Raw genomic sequence first — 20110 nt, 5'->3', positions numbered from 1 at the left:
AGCTGTATGCTGAATACGAAAAAAGAGAAATCGTTGATATCGCTGTGTGGTGAACATGAAAAAAGAGCAATCTTTGAAATCGTTTTACGTTGAATCCGAAAAATGAGAAATCCTTAAAATCGCTGTACACCGAATACAAAAAAAGAGAAATCGTTCATATCACAGTACGTTGAATACGACAAAAAGAGAAATCGTTGAAATCGCTGAACGCTGAATACGAAAAAAAATTGTTGATATTGCTGTACATTCAATACCAAAGAAAATCGTTGAAATAGATGTACGCTGAATACGAAAAGAATATGGATGAAATGGCTGTAAGATGAACACGAAGACATCGTTTTAATTTGCTGTACGCTGAATATGAAAAATAGAGAAGTCATTGAAATCGCTGTACGCGGAATACGAAAAAAGAGAAATCGTTGAAATAGCTGTATGCTGAATACGAAAAAAGAGAAATCGTTGATATCGCTGTGTGGTGAACATGAAAAAAGAGCAATCTTTGAAATCGTTTTACGTTGAATCCGAAAAATGAGAAATCCTTAAAATCGCTGTACACCGAATACAAAAAAAGAGAAATCGTTCATATCACAGTACGTTGAATACGACAAAAAGAGAAATCGTTGAAATCGCTGAACGCTGAATACGAAAAAAAATTCTTTCATTTCTCTGTACGCTGAATACCAAAAAAAAATCGTTGAAATCGCTGTACGCTGAATACGAAGAAAATAGGTATCTTTGAAATCGCTTTAGGCTGAATAGGAAGGAAAAATCGTTGATATCGTTGTACGGTGAATACGAGAGAAAATCGTTGAAATCGCTGTACGCTGAATACGAAAAAAAATCGTTCAAATGGCTGTAAGCTGAATACGCAGAAAAAGGGAAATTATTTCAATCGCTGAGCTTTGAATACGGAAAAAAGAGGAATCGTTGAAATCGCTTTGCGCTGAATACGAAAAAAAGAAGAATCGTTGAAATCGCTGCACGCTAATACGAAAAAAAGAGAAATCGATGATATTGCTGTACGCTGAATACGAAAAATAGAAATCGTTGAAATCTCTGTACGCTGAATAGCAAAAAGAGAAATCGTTGAAATCGCTGTACCCTGATTACGAAAAAAATCGTTGAAATCTTTGTAAGCTGAATAGGAAAAAGGAGAAATTGTTTTAATCGCTGTACTTTGAATGCGAAAAAAAATAGTTGAAATCGCTTTGCGCTGAATACGAAAAAAGAGGAATCTTTGAAATCGCTGTATCCTAATACGAAAAAAAGAGAAATCGTTGAAATCGATGTATGCTGAATACGAAAAATAGAAATCGTTGAAATCGCTGTACGCTGAATACGAAAAAAGAGAAATCTTTGAAATCGCTGTAAGCCAAATACGAAAAAAAAATCGTTGTAAGCGCTATAAGCCGAAAAGGAAAGAAAATCTTTGAAATAGCTGTAACCTGAATACGAATAAAGTATCGTTGAAATTTCTGTACGCTGAATACGAAAAAAATTGTTGAAATCGCTGCACGCTAAATACGAAGAAAGAGAAATCGTTGAAATCGCTGTAGGTCGAAAACGAAAAAAAAAATCGTTGTAATCGCTGTCCGCTGAATACGAAAAAAATCTTTGAAATAGCTGTACCTGAATACGAAAGAAATATCATTGAAATCGCTGTAAGCTGAATACGAAGAGAAATCGTCTTAATCGCTGCATTTTGAATACGAAAAAAAGAGAAATCGTTGAAATGGCTATACGTTGAATATGAAAGAAATCGTTGAAATAGCTGTACGCTGAATACGATAAAAAAAAATTTTGAAATCACAGTACCCTGAATACAAAAAAAAAAAAATGTTTGATATCGCTGTACGCCTAATACCAAAAAATGAGAAATCGTTGAAATCTCTGTACGTTCAATACGAAAAAAGAGAAATAGTTGAAATCGCAATAAGCTGAATACGAAAAAAAGAGAGATAGTTGAAATTGCTGTACGCTGAATACGAAAAAAAGAGAAACCGTTCAAGTCCTGTACGTTGAATACGAAAAAAGAGAAATCGTTGAAATCGCTGTACACCGAATGCAAAAGAGAGAAATGGTTATAATCACTGTACGTTAAATATGAAAAACAAGAGGAATTTTTTAAATCGCTGAACGCAGAATACGGAAATCGTTGAAATTGGTATACGCTGAAAATCAAAAAAGGAAAACCCTTAAAAGCAATGTGCGCTGAACAGGTAAAGAGGGAAGTCATTAAAATCGCTGTACGTTGAATAGGAAAAAGAGAAATATCGTTGAAATCGTACGCTGAATACGAAAAAAAAAAGAGAAATCTTGGAAATCGCTCTAGGCTGAATTCGAAAAAAAAACCGTTCAAAGAGCTGTACGCTGAATACCAAAGAAAATCGTCGACACTACAGTATGCTGAATGCGAAAAAAATATCGTTGAAATCGCTGTACGCAGAATACGAAAAAATTAGAAATCGTTGAAATCGCTGTACGTTGAATATGAAGAAAAGAGAAATCGTTGAAATCGCTGCACGCTGAATAAGGTAAAAGCAGAATTCGTTGAAATCGCTGTACGCTGAATAGGAAAAAAAGAGAAATCGTTGAAATCGCTGTACGCTAAATACGAAAAGAAGAGAAATCGTCTAAATCACTGTACGCTGAATAAGAAAAAAGAGAAATCGCTGAAATCGCTTTGCGCTGAATAGGAAAGAAGAGAAATCATTTAAATCGCTGTGCGGTCAACAAGAGAAAAGAGAAATCGTTGAAATCGCTGTACTTTGAATACGAAAAAAGAGAAATCGTTGAAATCGCTGTACGTTGAATACGAAAAATATAGAAATCGTTGAAATCACTTTACGCTTAAATCCAAAAAAAAGAGAAATATTTAAAATCGCTGTATACAGAAGAAGGAAAAAGAGAGATATCGTTGATATCGCTGTACGCTGAATACGAAAAAAGAGAATTCGTTGAAAAAGTTGTACGTTGAATACCAAAAAAAAAAACAGCGTAGAAATCGCAGTACGCTGAATAGGAAATAAAATTCCATTGAAATGTCCACACCTGTGGAGTAACGGTTAGCACGTCTAGCCGCGAAAGCAGGTGGCCCGGGTTCGATTCCCGGTCGGGGCAAGTTACCTGGTTGAGGTTTTTTCCGGGGTTTTCCCTCAACCCAATATGAGCAAATGCTGAGTAACTTTCGGTGTTGGACCCCGGACTCATTTCACCGGCGTTATCACCGTCATCTCATTCAGACGCTAAATAAACTTAGATGTTGATAAAGCGTCGTAAAATAACCTACTAAAAAAATAAATCCATTGAAATCGCTGTACACTGAATACGAAAAAACGAGAATTCATTGAAATCGCTGTACGCTGAATAGGAAAAAATGGCTGGAATAGCTGTACGTTGAATACGAAAAAAAAAGAGAATTCGTTGAAATAGCTGTACGTTGAATACGAAGAAAAGAGAAATCGCTGAAATCACTGTACATTGAATACCAAAAAAATAGTTGAATTAGCGGTACGCTGAATACGAAAAAAAAAAGAAATCCTTGAAATCGATGTTTACTAATATGTAAAAAAGAGAAATCGTTGAAATCGCTGTACACTCAATACGAAACCTGACAAATCGTTGAAATTCCTGTACGCTGAATTCGATAAATAGAAATCGTTCAAATCGCTGTACGCTGAATACGAAAAAAATGAAAACTTTGAAATCTCTGTACGTTGAATATGGAAAAAGAAAAATCGTTGAAATCGCTGTACGCTGAATAAGAAAAAAAGAGAAATCGTTGAAATAGCTGTACGCTGAATATGAAAGAAAATCGTTGAAACAGCTGTACTCTGAATACGAAAAAAATCTTTGAAATCGCTGCACGCTGAACAGGAGAAAAATTCGTTTAAATAGCTGTAGGCCTACGCTGAATACGGAAAGAGACAAATCGTTGAAATCGCTGTATTCCAATAAGAAAAAAAAAATCGCTTAATTCGCTGTACACAGAATACGAAAAAGGAGAAATCGTTTAAATCGCTTTACACAGAATACGAAAGAAGAGAAATCTTTGAAATCGCTGTACTCGGAATACGAAAAAGTGAAATCATTGAAATCGCTGTACGCTGAATAAGAAAAAAAGAGAATTCGTTGAAATACCTGTATGCTGAATACGAAAAAAGAGAAATCGTTGATATCGCTGTGTGGTGAACATGAAAAAAGAGCAATCTTTGAAATCGTTTTACGTTGAATCCGAAAAATGAGAAATCCTTGAAATCGCTGTACACCGAATACAAAAAAAAAGAGAAATCGTTCATATCACAGTACGTTGAATACGACAAAAGGAGAAATCGTTGAAATCGCTGAACGCTGAATACGAAAAAAAAATCTTTGATTTCTCTGTACGCTGAATACCAAAAAAATCGTTGAAATCTCTGTACGCTGCATACGAAGAAAATAGATATCTTTGAAATCGCTTTAGGCTGAATAGGAAGGAAAAATCGTTGATATCGTTGTACGCTGAATACGAAAGAAAATCGTTGAAACCGCTGTACGCTGAATACGAAAAAATATCGTTCAAATGCCTGTAAGCTGAATACGCAAAAAAAGAGAAATTATTATAATTGCTGAGGTTTGAGTACGGAAAAAAGAGGAATCGTTGAAATCGCTTTGCGCTGAATACGAAAAAAAGAAGATTCGTTGAAATCGCTGTACGCTAATACGAAAAAAAGAGAAATCGTTGAAATCGCTGTACGCTGAATACGAAAAATAGAAATCGTTGAAATCTCTGTACGCTGAATAGGAAAAAGAGAAATCGTTGAAATCGCTGTACCCTGATTACGAAAAAAAATCGTTGAAATCTTTGTAAGCTGAATACGAAAAAAGGAGAAATTATTTTAATCGCTGTACATTCAATGCGAAAAAAATAGTTTAAATCGCTTTGCGCTGAATACGAAAAAAGAGGAATCTTTGAAATCGCTGTATGCTGAATACGAAAAATAGAAATAGTTGAAATCGCTGTACGCTGATTACGAAAAAAAGTGAAATCGTTAAAATCGCTGTACACAGAAGAAAAAGATAGAGAAATAGTTGAAATCGCTGTACGCTGAATACGAAAAATAGAAATAGTTGAAATTGCTGTACGCTAAATGAGAAAAAAGAGAAATCGTTGAAATCGCTGTACGCTGAATGTGAAAAAGACAAATCGTTAAAATCGCTGTACACTGAATACGAATAAGAATAGAAATCGTTGCAATCGCTGTACGTTGAATACGAAAAATAGAGATATCGTTGAAATCGCTTTACGCAGAATACGAAACAAGAGAAATCGCTCAAATCGCTGTACACTGAATAAGAAAAAAAAAGAGAAATCGTTGAAATCGCTGTACACAGTAGAAGAAAAAAGAGAAATCGGTGAAATCCCTGTACGCTTAATACGAAAAATATAAATAGTTGAAATCGCTGTAAGCCAAATACGAAAATAAAAATCGTTGTAACCGCTGTAAGCTGAAAACGAAAGAAAATCTTTGAATCAGCTGTAACCTGAATACGAATAAAATATCGTTGAAACTTCTGTACGCTGAATACGAAAAAAATCGTTGAAATCGATTCACGCTAAATACGAAGAAAGAGAAATCGTTGAAATCGCTGTAGGCCGAAAACGAAAAAAAAATCGTTGTAATCGCTGCCCGCTGAATACGAAAAAAAAATCTTTGAAATAGCTGTACCCTGAATACGAAAGAAATATCATTGAAATCGCTGAAAGCTGACTACGAAGAGAAACCGTTTTAATCGCTGCATTTTGAATACGAAAAAAAGAGAAATCGTTGAAATGGCTCTACGTTTAATATGAAAGACATCGTTGAAATAGCTGTACGCTGAATAGGAAAAAAAAATTTGAAATCGATGTACCCTGAATACGAAAAAAAAATGGTTGATATCGTTATACGCTGAATACGAAAAAAGTGAGAAATCGTTGAAATCTCTGTACGCTCAATACGAAAAAAAGAGAAATAGTTGAAATCGCAATAAGCTGAATACGAAAAAAAGAGAGATAGTTGAAATCGCTGTACGCTGAATACGAAAAAAAGAGAAACCGTTCAAGTCCTGTACGTTGAATACGAAAAAAGAGAAATCGTTGAAATCGCTGTACACCGAATACAAAAGAGAGAAATGGTTGAAATCACTGTACGTTAAATACGAAAAACAAGAGGAATTTTTTAATCGCTGAACGCTGAATACGGAAATCGCTTTAATTGGTATACGCTGAAAACGAAAAAAGGGAAACCCTTAAAATCAATGTGCGCTGAACACGGAAAAAGAGAAGTCGTTAAAATCGCTGTACGTTGAATAGGAAAAAGAGAAAAATGGGTGAAATCGTAAGCTGAATACGAAAAAAAGGGAAATCTTGGAAATCGCTCTAGGCTGAATTCGAAAAAAAAACGTTCAAATAGCTGTACGCTGAATACCAAAGAAAAACGTTGACCCTACTGTATGCTGAATGCGAAAAAAATATCGTTGAAATCGCTGTACGCAGAATACGAAAAAATTAGAAATCGTTGAAATCGCTGTATGTTGAATATGAAGAAAAGAGAAATCTTTGAAATCGCTGCACGCTGAATAAGGAAAAAACAGAATTCGTTGAAATCTCTGTCCGCTGAATAGGAAAAAAAGAGAAATCGTTGAAATCGCTGTACGCTGAATACGAAGTAAATAGATATCGTTGAAATCGCTTTAGGCGGAATACGAAGGAAAAATCGTTGAAATCGTTGTGGGCTGAGTACGAAAGAAAATCGTTGAAATCGCTGTACGCTGAATACGAAAAAAAATCGTTCAAATGGCTGTAAGCTGAATACGAAAAAAAGAGAAATAGTTTTAACCGCTGTACTTTGAATACGAAAAAAAATCGTTGAAATCGCTTTGCGCTTAATACGAAAAAAAGAGAAATCCTTGAAATCGCTGTACGTTGAATAGGAAAAATAGGGAAATTTTTGATATCCCTGTACATTGAACACAAAAAAGTCGTTGAAATCGCTGTACGCTGAATACGAAAAATAGAAATCGTTGAAATCTCTGTACGCTGAATAGGAAAAAAGAGAAATCTTTGAAATCGCTGTACCCTGATTACGAAGAAATTGAAGTAGTTGAAATCTCTGTACGATGAATATGAAAAGGAAAAATCGTTGAAATCGCTGTACGCAGAATAACAAAATAAGAGAAATCGTTGAAATAGCTGTACGCTGAATATGAAAGAAAATCGTTGAACGTGCTGTACGATGAATACAAAAAACCGTTTAAGTCGCTGTACTCAGAATACGAAAAAATGTCGTTGATATCGCTGTGCGGTGAATACGAAATAAATCGTTGAAATGGCTGTACGCTGACTAGCAGAAAAATAGGTTGAAATAGCTGTACGATGAATACGAAAAAAACTTTGAATTAGTTGTACGCTGAATAAGAAAAAAATCGTTGAAGTCGCTGTACGCTGAATGGGAAAAACGAAACATCGTTAAAATCGTTGTACTTTGAATAGGAAAAAAGAATAATCGGTTAAATCGCTTAAGGATCAATAAAAAAAAAAGAAATCGTTGAAATCACTGTGCGTTGAATACGGAAAAATAAGTAATGGATGAAATCGCGGTAGGCCTACCCGGAATACAAAAATTATGGTTAAAATAGGTGCACATTGAATAAGAAACAAAGAGGAATCGATGAAATCGCTGTACGCTGAGTACGAAAAAAATTGAAATCGTTGAAATCGCTGCACCGTGAATAGGAAAAAAATGGTTGAAATAGATGACGTTGAATACGGTAAAAAAGAGAAATCTTTGAAATAGCTGTACACTAGTACGAAAAAGAATAGTTGAAATAGCGGTACGCTGAATACGAAAGAAGAGAAATCGTTGAAATAGCTGTACGCTGAATACCAAAATAATACAGCGTTGAAATCGCAGTACACTGACTACGAAAAAAAATTCCATTGAAATAGCTGTACGCTGAATACGAAAAAACGAGAATTCATTGAAATCGCTGTACGCTGAATAGGAAAAAATGGTTGAAATAGCTGTACGTTGAATACGAAAAAAAGAGAAATCTTTGAAATAGCTCTACGTTGAATACGAGAAAAGAGAAATCTTTGAAATCGCTGTACACCGAATACAAAAAAAGACAAATCGTTCAAATCACAGTACGTTGAATACGAAAAAAGAGAAATCGTTGAAATCGCTGAACGCTGAATACGAAAAAAAATCTTTGATATATCAGTACGCCGAATACTAAAAAAAAAAAAAATCGTTTTAATCGCTGTACGTTGAATACGAAGAAAATAGATATCGTTGAAATCGCTTTAGGTCGAATACAAAGGAAAAATCGTTGAAATCGTAGTACGCTGAATACGAAAGAAAATCGTTGAAATCGCTGTACGCTGAATACGAAAATAAGAGTATTCATTGAAATCGCTGCATGCTGAATAGGAAAAAATGTCTGAAATAGCTGTACTTTGAATACGATAAACAAGAGAATTCGTAGAAATAGCTGTACGTTGAATACGAAAAAAAAAGAGAAATCGCTGAAATCGCTGTACACTGAATACGAGAAGTAATGGTTGAAATAGCGGTACGCTAAATACGAAAAAAGAGTAAACGTTGAAATCGCTGTACGCTGAATGCGAAAAAAGAGAAACCCTTGAAGTCCTATGCGGTGAACACGAAAGAAGAAAAATCGTTCAAATCGCTATACGTTCAATACGAAAAACAAAAAGACAAATCTTTGAAATCCCTGTACGCTAATACGAATAATATAGAAATCGTTGAAATCGCTGTACACAGAATACGAAAAAATTAGAAATCGTGAAAATCGCTACAGAACGAATACGAAAAAAAATTGTTGAAATCGCTGTAAGCTGAATCAGAAAAAAAAATAGAAATCGTGGAAATCGCTGTAGGTCGAATACGAAATAAAATCGTTGAAATCAATGTAGCACGCTGAAAACGGAAGAAATTCGTTGAAGTAGCTGTACGCTGAATACGAAAAAATTATCGTTGAAATCGCTGTAAGCTGAATACGAAAAAAAGAGTAATTGTTTTAATCGCTGTGCTTTGATACGAAAAAAAGAAAAATCGTTGACATGGCTATACGCTTAATATGTCAGCAAATCGTTGAAATAGCTGTACGCTGAAAAAAATAATAGTTGAAATCGACGTACGCTGAATACGAAAAAATCGTAGAAATCGCTGCACGCTGAATACGACAAAAAGAGAAATCGTTGAAATCGATCTCCAATGAATATGAAAAAAGAGAAATCTTTGAAATCGCTATACGCCAAATACGGAAAAAAGAGAAACTGTTGAAATGGCTGAACGCTGATTACGAAAAAAAGAGACACCGTTCGAGTCCTGTTCACTGAAAACGAAAAAAGAGAAATCGTTGAAATCGCTGTAAATTGAATATGAAAAAAGAGAAATCGTTGAAATCGCTGTACACCCGATACGAACAGGGAGAAATCGTTGAAATCACTGTACGTTGAATACGAAAAAAAGAAATCGTTGAAATCGCTGAAAGGTCAATAAGGAAAAACCAGAAATCGTTTAAATCGCTGTACACAGAATAGGAAAAAAAGAGTAATCGTTGAAATCGCTGTACGCTGAATAAGAAAAAAAGAGAAATCTTTGAAATCGCTGTACGTTGAATACGGACAAACAGAAAACGTTGTAATCGCTGTATACTGACAATGAATAAAGAGAAATCGTTGAAATCACTGTACGCTGACTACGAAAAAAATGGTTGAAAGTTCTGTACGACGAATACGAAATAAAATCGTTGAATCGCTGTACGCAGAATGCGAAGAAAGGAGGAATCGTTCAAATCGCTGTAGGCCGAATACGAAAAAAAATCGTTGAAATCGCTGTACGCAGTAAACAAAAGAAAATCGTTGAAAAAGCTGTACGCTGAATACGAAAAAATATCGTTCAAATCGCTGTAAGTTGAATACGAAAAAAAGGGAAATTGTTTTAATCGCTGTATTTGATTACCAAAAAAAAAATCGTTGAAATCGCTGTACGCTGAATACGAAGAAAATAGATATCGTTGAAATCGCTTTAGGCCGGATACGAAGGAAAAATCGTAGAAATCGTTGTAGGCTGAATACGAAAGGAAATCGTTGAAATTGCTGTACGCTGAATACGAAAAAAAAATCGTTCAAATGGCTGTAAGCTGAATACGAAAAAAAAAGACAAATTGTTGTAATCGCTGTACTTTGAATACGAAAAAAAATCGTTGAAATCGCTTTGTGCTGAATACGAAAAAAAGAGAAATCTTTGAAATCGCTGTACGTTGAATAGGAAAAAAAGAATAATCGGTTAAATCACTTAAAGATGAATACGGAAAAAAGAGAAATCGTTGAAAACGCTGTACGATGAATACGGAAAAATAAGTAATGGTAGAAATCGCTGTAGGCCTACCCTGAATACAAAAAATTATGGTAGAAATAGGTGCACATTGAATACGAAACAAAGAGGAATCGTTGAAATCGCTGTACGCTGAATAAGAAAAAAATAGAAATCATTGAAATCGCTGCACCGTGAATAGGAAAAAAATGGTTGAAATATCTGACGTTGAAAACGGAAAAAAAGACAAATCTTTGAAATAGCTGTACACTAGTACGAAAAAGAGTAGTTGAAATAGCGGTCCGCTGAATACGAAAAAAAGAGAAATCGTTGAAATAACTGTACGCTGAATACCAAAAAAAAAGTGTAGAAATCGCAGTACACTGAATACGAAAAAAATTCCATTGAAATCGCTGCACGCTGAATACGGAAAAATGAGAATTCATTGAAATCGCTGTACGCTGAATAGGAAAAAATCGTTGAAATAGCTGTACGTTGAATACGAAATAAAGAGAAATCTTTGAAACAGCTGTACGTTAAATACGAGAAAAGAGACATCTTTGAATTCGCTGTAAAAAAGAGAAATCGTTCAAATCACAGTACGTTGAATACGAAAAAAAGAGAAATCGTTGAAATCGCTGAACGCTGAATATGAAAAAAAATCTTTGATATCCTGTACGCTGAATACCAAAAAAAAATCGTTTAAATCGCTGAAGGCTGAATACAAAGAAAATAGATATCTTTGAAATCGCTTTAGGCCGAATACGTAGGAAAAATCGTTGAAATCGTTGTGCCCTGAATACAAAAGAATATCGTTCAAATCGCCGTACGCTTAATACGAAAAAAAAAATCATTGAATTCTGTGAAAGCTGAATACGAAAAAAGGAGAAATTGTTTTAATCGCTGTACTTTGAATGCGAAAAAAAATCGTTGAAATCGCTGTACGCTGAATACGAAAAAAAGAGAAATCTTTGAAATCGCTGTAAGCCAAATACGAAAAATAAATCGTTGTAAGCGCTGTAAGCTAAAAACGAAAGAAAATCTTTGAAATAGCTGTAACCTGAATACGAATAAAATATCGTTGAAATTTCTGTACACTGAATACGAAAAAAATCGTTGAAATCGCTGCACGCTAAATACGAAGAAAGAGAGATCGTTGAAATCGCTGTAGGCCGAAAACGAAAAAAAAATCGTTGTAATCGCTGTCCGCTGAATACGAAAAAATATCTTTGAAATAGCTGTACCCTGAATACGAAAGAAATATCATTGAAATCGCTGTAAGCTGAATACGAAGAGAAATCGTTTTAATCGCTGCATTTTGAATACGAAAAAAAGAGAAATCTTTGAAATGGCTATACGTTGAATATGAAAGAAAACGTTGAAATAGCTGTACGCTGAATACGAAAAAAAAAATTTGAAATCGCTGTACCCTGAATACGAAAAAAAAATGGTTGATATCGCTGTACGCTGAATACGAAAAAATGAGAAATCGTTGATATCTGTACGTTCAATACGAAAAATAGAGAAATAGTTGAAATCGCAATAAGCTGAATACGAAACAAAGAGAGATAGTTGAAATCGCTGTACGCTGAATACGAAAAAAAGAGAAACCGTTCAAGTCCTGTACGTTGAATACGAAAAAAGAGAAATCGTTGAAATCGCTGTACACCGAATGCAAAAGAGAGAAATGGTTGAAATCACTGTACGTTAAATACGAAAAACAAGAGGAATTTTTTAAATCGTTGGACGCTGAATACGGAAATCGTAAAATCGGTATACAGTACGCAGAAAACGAAATAAGGGAAGCCCTTAAAATCAATGTGCGCTGAACACGTAAAAAGAGAAGTCGTTAAAATCGCTGTACGATGAATAGGAAAAAGAGAAAAATCGTTGAAATCGTACGCTGAATACGAAAAAAAGGGAAATCTTGAAATCGCTCTAGGCTGAATTCGAAAAAAAAAAAAACCGTTCAAAGAGCTGTACGCTGAATACCAAAGAAAAACGTTGACACTACTATATGCTGAATGCGAAAAAAATATCGTTGAAATCGCTGTACGCAGAATACGAAAAAATTAGAAATCGTTGAAATCGCTGTACGTTGAATATGAAGAAAAGAGAAATCGTTGAAATCGCTGCAAGCTGAATAAGGAAAAAACAGAATTCGTTGAAATCGCTGTACGCTGAATAGGAAAAAAGAGAAATCGTTGAAATCGCTGTACGCTGAATACGAAAAGAAGAGAAATCGTCTAAATCACTCTACGCTGAATAAGAAAAAAGAGAAATCGCTGAAATCGCTTTGCGCTGAATAGGAAAGAAGAGAAATCATTTAAATCGCTGTGCGGTCATCAAGAGAAAAGAGAAATCGTTGAAATCGCTGTACGTTGAATACGAAAAAAGAGAAATCGTTGAAATCGCTGTACGTTGAATACGAAAAATATAGAAATCGTTGAAATCGCTTTACGCATAAATCCAAAAAAAACAGAAATATTTAAAATCGCTGTATACAGAAGAAGGAAAAAGAGAAATCGTTGAATTCGCTGTACGCTGAATACGAAAAAAGAGAATTCGTTGAAATAATTGTACGCTGAATACCAAAAAAACGAGAATTCATTGAAATCGCTGTACGCTGAATAGGAAAAAATGGCTGGAATAGCTGTACGTTGAATACGAAAAAAAGAGAATTCGTTGAAATAGCTGTAAGTTGAATACGAAGAAAAGAGAAATCGCTGAAATCACTGTACACTGAATACCAAAAAAATAGTTGAATTAGCGGTACGCTGAATACGAAAAAGAAAGAAATCCTTGAAATCGATGTTTACTAATATGAAAAAAGAGAAATCGTTGAAATCGCTGTACACTCAATACGAAACCTGACAAATCGTTGAAATTGCTGTACGCTGAATTCGAAAAATAGAAATCGTTGAAATCGCTGTACGATGAATACGAAAAAATGAAAACTTTGAAATCTCTGTACATTGAATATGAAAAAAGAAAAATCGTTGAAATCGCTGTACGCTGAATATGAAAGAAAATCGTTGAAACAGCTGTACTCTGAATACGAAAAAAATCTTTGAAATCGCTGAACGCTGAATAAGAAAATAAATCTATGAAATCGCAGTAGGATGAATACGAAAATATCATTGAAATCGCTGTACGCTGAATAGGAGAAAAATTCGTTAAATAGGTGTACGTTAAATACGGAAGGAGAGAAATCGTTGAAATGGCTGTACTTTGAATAAGAAAAAAAATCGCTTAATTCGCTGTACACAGAATACGAAAAAGGAGAAATCGTTTAAATCGCTTTACACAGAATACGAAAGAAGAGAAATCGTTGAAACCGCTGTACGCGGAATACGAACAATAAAAACCGTAGAAATTGCTGTACGCTGAATAAGAAGAAAAAGGGAAATCGCTAAATCGCTGTAGGCCGAATACGAAAAAAAAATTGTCGAAATCGATGGAGGCTGAAACGAAAGAAAATCGTTGAAATATCTATAAGCTGAATACCAATTAAAATATCGTTGAAATTTCTGTACGCCGAATACGAAAAAAATCGTTGAAATCGCTTTAAGCCGAATACGAAAAAAAAGAGAAATCGTTGAAATCGCTGTAGGCCGAATACGAAAAAATATCTTTGAAATCGCTATACGCGGAATACGAAAAAATAAGAGATATCGTTGAAATGACTATAGGCTGAATATGAAAGAAAATCGTTGAAACAGCTGTACGCTGAATACGAAAAAAACGTCTTTGAAATCGCTGTACTCTGAATACGAAAAAAAGATCGTTGAAATCGCTGTACTTTGAATAAGAAAAAATAAATCGCTTAAATCGCTTTACACGGAATACGAAAAGGGAGAAATCGTTTAAATCGCTTTACACAGAATACGAAAGAAGAGAAATCGTTGAAATCGCTGTACGCGGAATACGAACAATAAAAACCGTTGAAATCGCTGTACGCTTAATACGAAAAAAAAAGGGAAATCGTTAAAATCGCTGTAGGCCGAATACGAAAAAAAAATTGTTGAAATCGATGGAAGCTCAAAACGAAAGAAAATCGTTGAAATATCTGTAAGCTGAATGCCAATTAAAATATCGTTGAAATTTCTGTACGCCGAATACGAAAAAAAAATCGTTGAAATCGCTTTAAGCTGAATACGAAAAAAAAAGAAATCGTTGAAATCGCTGTAGGCCGAATACGAAAAGAAATCTTTGAAATAGCTGTACGTTGACTACGAAAAAATCATTTTTGAAATCGCTGTAACATGAATACCAAAAAAATTCGTTGATATCGCTGTACGTTGAATACGAAAGAAAATCGTTGAAATAGATGTATGCTGAACGAAAAAAAGAGAAATCGTTGAAATGGCTATTGGCTGAATATGAAAGAAATTCGTTTAAAATAGATGTACGCTGAATACGAAAAAAAAAATCTTTGAAATCGGTGTACCCTGAATACGAAAAAAAATCTTTGATATTGCTGTACGTTCAATACGAAAGAAAATCGTTGAAATATATGTACGCTGAATACGAAAAGAATATGGTTGAAATGGCTGTAAGACGAACACGAAGACATCGTTTTAATTCGCTGTACGCTGAATACGAAAAATAGAGAAGTCATTGAAATTGCTGTACGCGGAATACGAAAAAGTGAAATCATTGAAATCGCCGTAGGCTAATAGGAAAAAAAGAGAAATACTTGAAATCGCTGTACGCTGAATAAGAAAAAAAGAGAATTCGTTGAAATAGCTGTATGCTGAATACGAAAAAAGAGAAATCGTTGATATCGCTGTGTGGTGAACATGAGAAAAGAGCAATCTTTGAAATCGTTTTACGTTGAATCCGAAAAATGAGAAATCCTTGAAATCGCTGTACACCGAATACAAAAAAAGAGAAATCGTTCATATCACAGTACGTTGAATACGACAAAAAGAGAAATCGTTGAAATCGCTGAACGCAGAATACAAAAAAATCTTTGATTTCTCTGTACGCTGAATACCAAAATAAGAGAAATCGTTGAAATCGCTGTACGCTGAAAACGAAGAAATTGATATAGTTGAAATCTCTGTACAATGAATACGAAAAGGAAAAATCGTTGAAATCGCTGTACGCTTAATAACAAAATAAGAGAAATCGATGAAATAACTGTATGCTGCATATGAAAGAAAATCGTTCAAAGAGCTGTACACTGAATAAAAGAAAATCGTTTAAGTTGCTGTACGCAGAATACGAAAAAATATCGTTGAAATCGCTATACGGTGAATACGAAATAAATCGTTGAAATCGCTGTACGCTGACTAGCAGAAAACTTCGTTGAAATAGCTGTACGATGAATACGAAAAAAACGTTGAATAAGTTGTACGCTGAATAAGAAAAAAATCGTCGAAGTCGCTGTACGCTGAATGGGAAAAACGAGAAATCGTTAAAATCGCTGTACGTTGAATAGGAAAAAAGAGTGATCGGTTAAATCGCTTATAGATCAATACGAAAAAAAGAGAAATCGTTGAAATCGCTGTACGCTGAATACGATAAAAAGAGAAATCTTTGAAATAGCTGTACGCTGAATACGAAAAAAGAGAAATCTTTGAAATCGCTGTACACCGAATACAAAAAAAGAGAAATCGTTCAAATCACAGTACATAGAATACGAAAAAAAGGAATCGTTGAAATCGCTGAACGCTGAATACGAAAAAAAACTTTGATATCTCTGTACGCTAAATACCAAAAAATCGTTGAAATCGCTGTACGCTGAATACGAAGAAAATAGATATCGTTGAAATCGCTTTAGGCCGAATACGAAGGAAAAATTGTTGAAATCGTTGTACGCTGAATACGAAAGAAAATCGTTGAAATCGCTGTACGCTGAATACAAAAAAAATCGTTGAAATCGCTGTAAGCTGAATACGAAAAAAAGAGGAATTGTTTTAATCGCTGTACTTTGAATACGAAAAAAAATCGGTGAAATCGCTTTGCCCTGAATAAGAAGAAAAATGAATCGTTGAAATCGCTGTGTGGTAATACGAAAAAAAGAGAAATCGTTGAAATCGCTGTACGCTAAATACGAAAAATAGAAATCGATGAAATCACTGTACGCTGAATACGAAAAATAGAAATAGTTGAAATTGCTGAACGCTAAATACGAAAAGAGAGAAATCGTTGAAATCGCTGTACGTTCAATACGAAAAAAAGAGAAATCGTTGAAATCGCTGAATACTGAATACGAAAAAAAGAGAAACCGTTCAAGTCCTGTACGTTGAATACAAAAAAAAAGAGAAATCGTTGAAATCGCTGTACACCGAATGCAGAAAAGAGAAATCGTATAAATTACTGTACGTTATATAGGAAAAAGAGAGAAATCGTTGAAATCGCTATATGCTCAAAACGAAAAAAGCGAAATGCTTAAAATCAATGTGCGCTGAACACGTAAAAAGAGAAGTCGTTAAATCGCTGTACGTTCAATAGGAAAAAGACAGAAATCGTTGAAATCGTACGCTGAATACGAAGAAAAGGGAAATCTTGGAAATCGCTCTAGGATGAATTCGAAAAAAAAAAGCTCAAATAGCTGTACGCTGAATACAAAAGTAAAACGTTGACAGTACTGTACGCTGAATACGAAAAAAATATCGTTGAAATCGCTGTACGTTGAATACGAAGAAAATAGATTTCGTTGAAATCGCTTTTGGCCGAATACGAAGGAAAAATCGTTGAAATCGTTGTACGCTGAACACGAAAGAAAATCGTTGAAATCCCTGTACGCTGAATACGAAAAAAATCGTTGAAATCGCTGTGAGCTGAATAGGAAAAAGAAACAGAAATTATTTTAATCGTTGTAGTTTGAATAAGAAAAAAAATCGTTCAAATCGCTTTGCCCTGAATACGAAAAAAAAAAAAGGAATCGTTGAAATCGCTGTACGGTAATACGAAAAAAAGAGAAGTCGTTGAAATCGCTGTACGCTGAATACGAAAAATAGAAATCAAAGAAATCACTGTACGCTGAATACGAAAAAAAGAGAAATCGTTAAAATCGCTGTACACAGAAGAAGAAAAATGAGAAATCTTTGAAATCGCTGTACGCTGAATACGAAAAATAGAAATAGTTGAAATACGCTAAATACGAAAAGAGAGAAATCCCTGAAATCGCTGTACGTTGAATACGGAAAAGAGAGAAATTGTTGAAATCGCAATAAGCTGAATACGAAAAAAGGAGAAATCGGTGAAATCGCTGTACGCTGAATACGAAAAAAAGAGAAACCGTTCAAGTCTTGTAAGTTGAATACAAAAAAAGAGAAATCGTTGAAATCGCTGTACACAGAATGCAAAAAAGAGAAATCGTTAAAATCACTGTACGTTATATAAGAAAAAGAGAGAAATTTTTGAAATATCTGAACGCTGAATAAGGAAGAATGAGAAATCGTTGAAATCGCTATACGCTCAATACGAAAAAAAGGGAAATCCTTAAAATCAATGTGCGCTGAACACGTAAAAATAGAAGTCGTTAAATCGCTGTACGTTGAATAGGAAAAAGAGAGAAATCGTTGAAATCGTACGCTGAATAGGAAAGAAAGGGAAATCTTGGAAACCGCTCTAGGCTGAATTCGAAAAATAAAACCGTTCAAATAGCTGTACACTGAATATGAAAGAAAAACGTTGACACTACTGCACGCTGAATGCGAAAAAATATCGCTGATATCGCTGTACGCAGAACACGAAAAAATTAGAAATCGTTGAAATATTTGTACGTTGAATACGAAAAAAAGAGAAATCGTTGAAATCGCTGCACGCCAATAAGAAAAAAAAGGAGAGTTTGTTGAAATCGCTGTACGCTGAATACGAAAAAAGAGATATCGTTGAAATCCCTGTACGCTGAATACGAAAAAAAGAGAAATCGTCTAAATCACTGTACGCTGAATAAGAAAAAAAAGAGAAATCGTTGAAATCGCTGTGCGCTGAATACGAAAGAAGAGAAATCATTGAAATCCCTGTGCGGTCAACAAGAAAAAAGAGAAATCGTTGAAATCGCTGTACGTAAAATACGAAAAAAGAGAAATCGTTGAAATCGCTGCACGCTGAATAAGGAAAAAAGGAGAGTTTGTTGAAATCGCTTTACGCTGAATGCGAAAAAAAGAGAAATCTTTAAAATCGCTGAACACAGAAGAAGAAAAAAGAGAAAACGTTGAAATCGCTGTACGCTGAATACGAAAAATAGAAATAGTTGAAATCGCTGTACGCTAAATACGAAAAAAGAGAGATCGTTGAAATCGCTGTACGATGATATGAAAAAAGAGAAATCGTTGAAATCGCTATACACAGAATACGAAACAAAGAGAAACCGTTGAATTAGCAGCACGCAGAATACGAAAGAAAATCGTTGAAATAGCTGTACACTGAATACGAAAAAATATATTTCAAATACCTCTACGCTGAACACGAATAATAATCGTGGAAATCGCTATACTCTGAATACGAAAAAAAAGTCCTTCAAATCGTTTAACGCAGAATATTAGAAATAACTTTGAAATAGCTGTACGCTGGATACGAGAAAAAGTCGTTGAAATAGTTGTAAGCTGAATACGAAAAAATAATCGTTGGAATCGGTGTAAGTTGAATACGAAAAAAGAGAAATCGTTGGAATCGCTGTAAGTTGAATACGAAAAAAAGAGAAATCGTTGAAATCGCTGTACGCTAAATACGAAAAAAAGGGAAATCGTTTAAAATCGCTGTACGTTGAATACAAAAAAAGAGACAAATCCTTCAAATCGCTGTACATTGAACACAAAAATATTACAATTGATATAGCTGAAAGTTGAATACGAAAAATGAGAAATCGTTGAAATCACAGTACGTTGAATATGAAAAAATAGAATTTATTGAAATCTCTGCACCGTGAATAGGAAAAAAATGGTTGAAATATCTTACGTTGAATAAGAAAAAAAAGAGACATTTTTTAAATAGCTGTACACTAGCACGAAAAAGAATAGTTGAAATAGCGGTACGCTAAATACGAAAAAAGAGAATTCGTTGAAATAGTTGTACGCTGAATACCAAAAAAACAGCGTAGAAATCGCAGTACGCTGAATACGAAATAAAATTCCATTGAAATCGCTGTACACTGAATACGAAAAAACAAGAATGCATTGAAATCGCTGTACGCTGAATAGGAAAAAATGGTTGAAATAGCTGTACTTTGAATACGAAAAAAAGGAGAAATCGTTGAAATAGCTGTACGTTGAATACGAAAAAAAGAGAAGTCGCTAAAATCACTGTACACTGAATACCAAAAAAACAGTTGAATTAGCGGTACACTAAATACGAAAAAAAAAAGATAACCTTGAAATCGATGTATGCCAATACGAAAAAGAAGTGAAATCGTTGAAATCGCTGTACACTCAATACGAAAACTGACAAATCTTTGAAATTGCTGTACGCTGAATTCGAAAAATAGAAATCGTTGAAATCGCAGTACCCTGAATACGAAAAAAATGAAATCTTTGAAATCTCTGTACGTTGAATATGAAAAAAGAAAAATCGTTGAAATCGCTGTACGCTGAGTAAGAAAAAAAGAGAAATCGTTGAAATATCTGTACGCTGAATATGAAAGAAAACCGTTGAAATAGCTGTACTCTGAATACGAAAAAAGTATTTGAAATCGCTGTACGCTGAATGAGAAAATAAATCGATGAAACCGCAGTAGGATGAATACGAAAAAATCATTGAAATCGCTGTACGCTGAATAGGAGAAAAATTCG

The sequence above is a fragment of the Periplaneta americana genome, chromosome 13, assembly GCF_040183065.1.
Source record: "Periplaneta americana isolate PAMFEO1 chromosome 13, P.americana_PAMFEO1_priV1, whole genome shotgun sequence".
In the NCBI taxonomy this organism is placed as follows: domain Eukaryota; kingdom Metazoa; phylum Arthropoda; class Insecta; order Blattodea; family Blattidae; genus Periplaneta; species Periplaneta americana.
The sequence above is the reverse complement of the archived record's forward strand: the minus strand, read 5'-3'. Positions refer to the sequence as shown.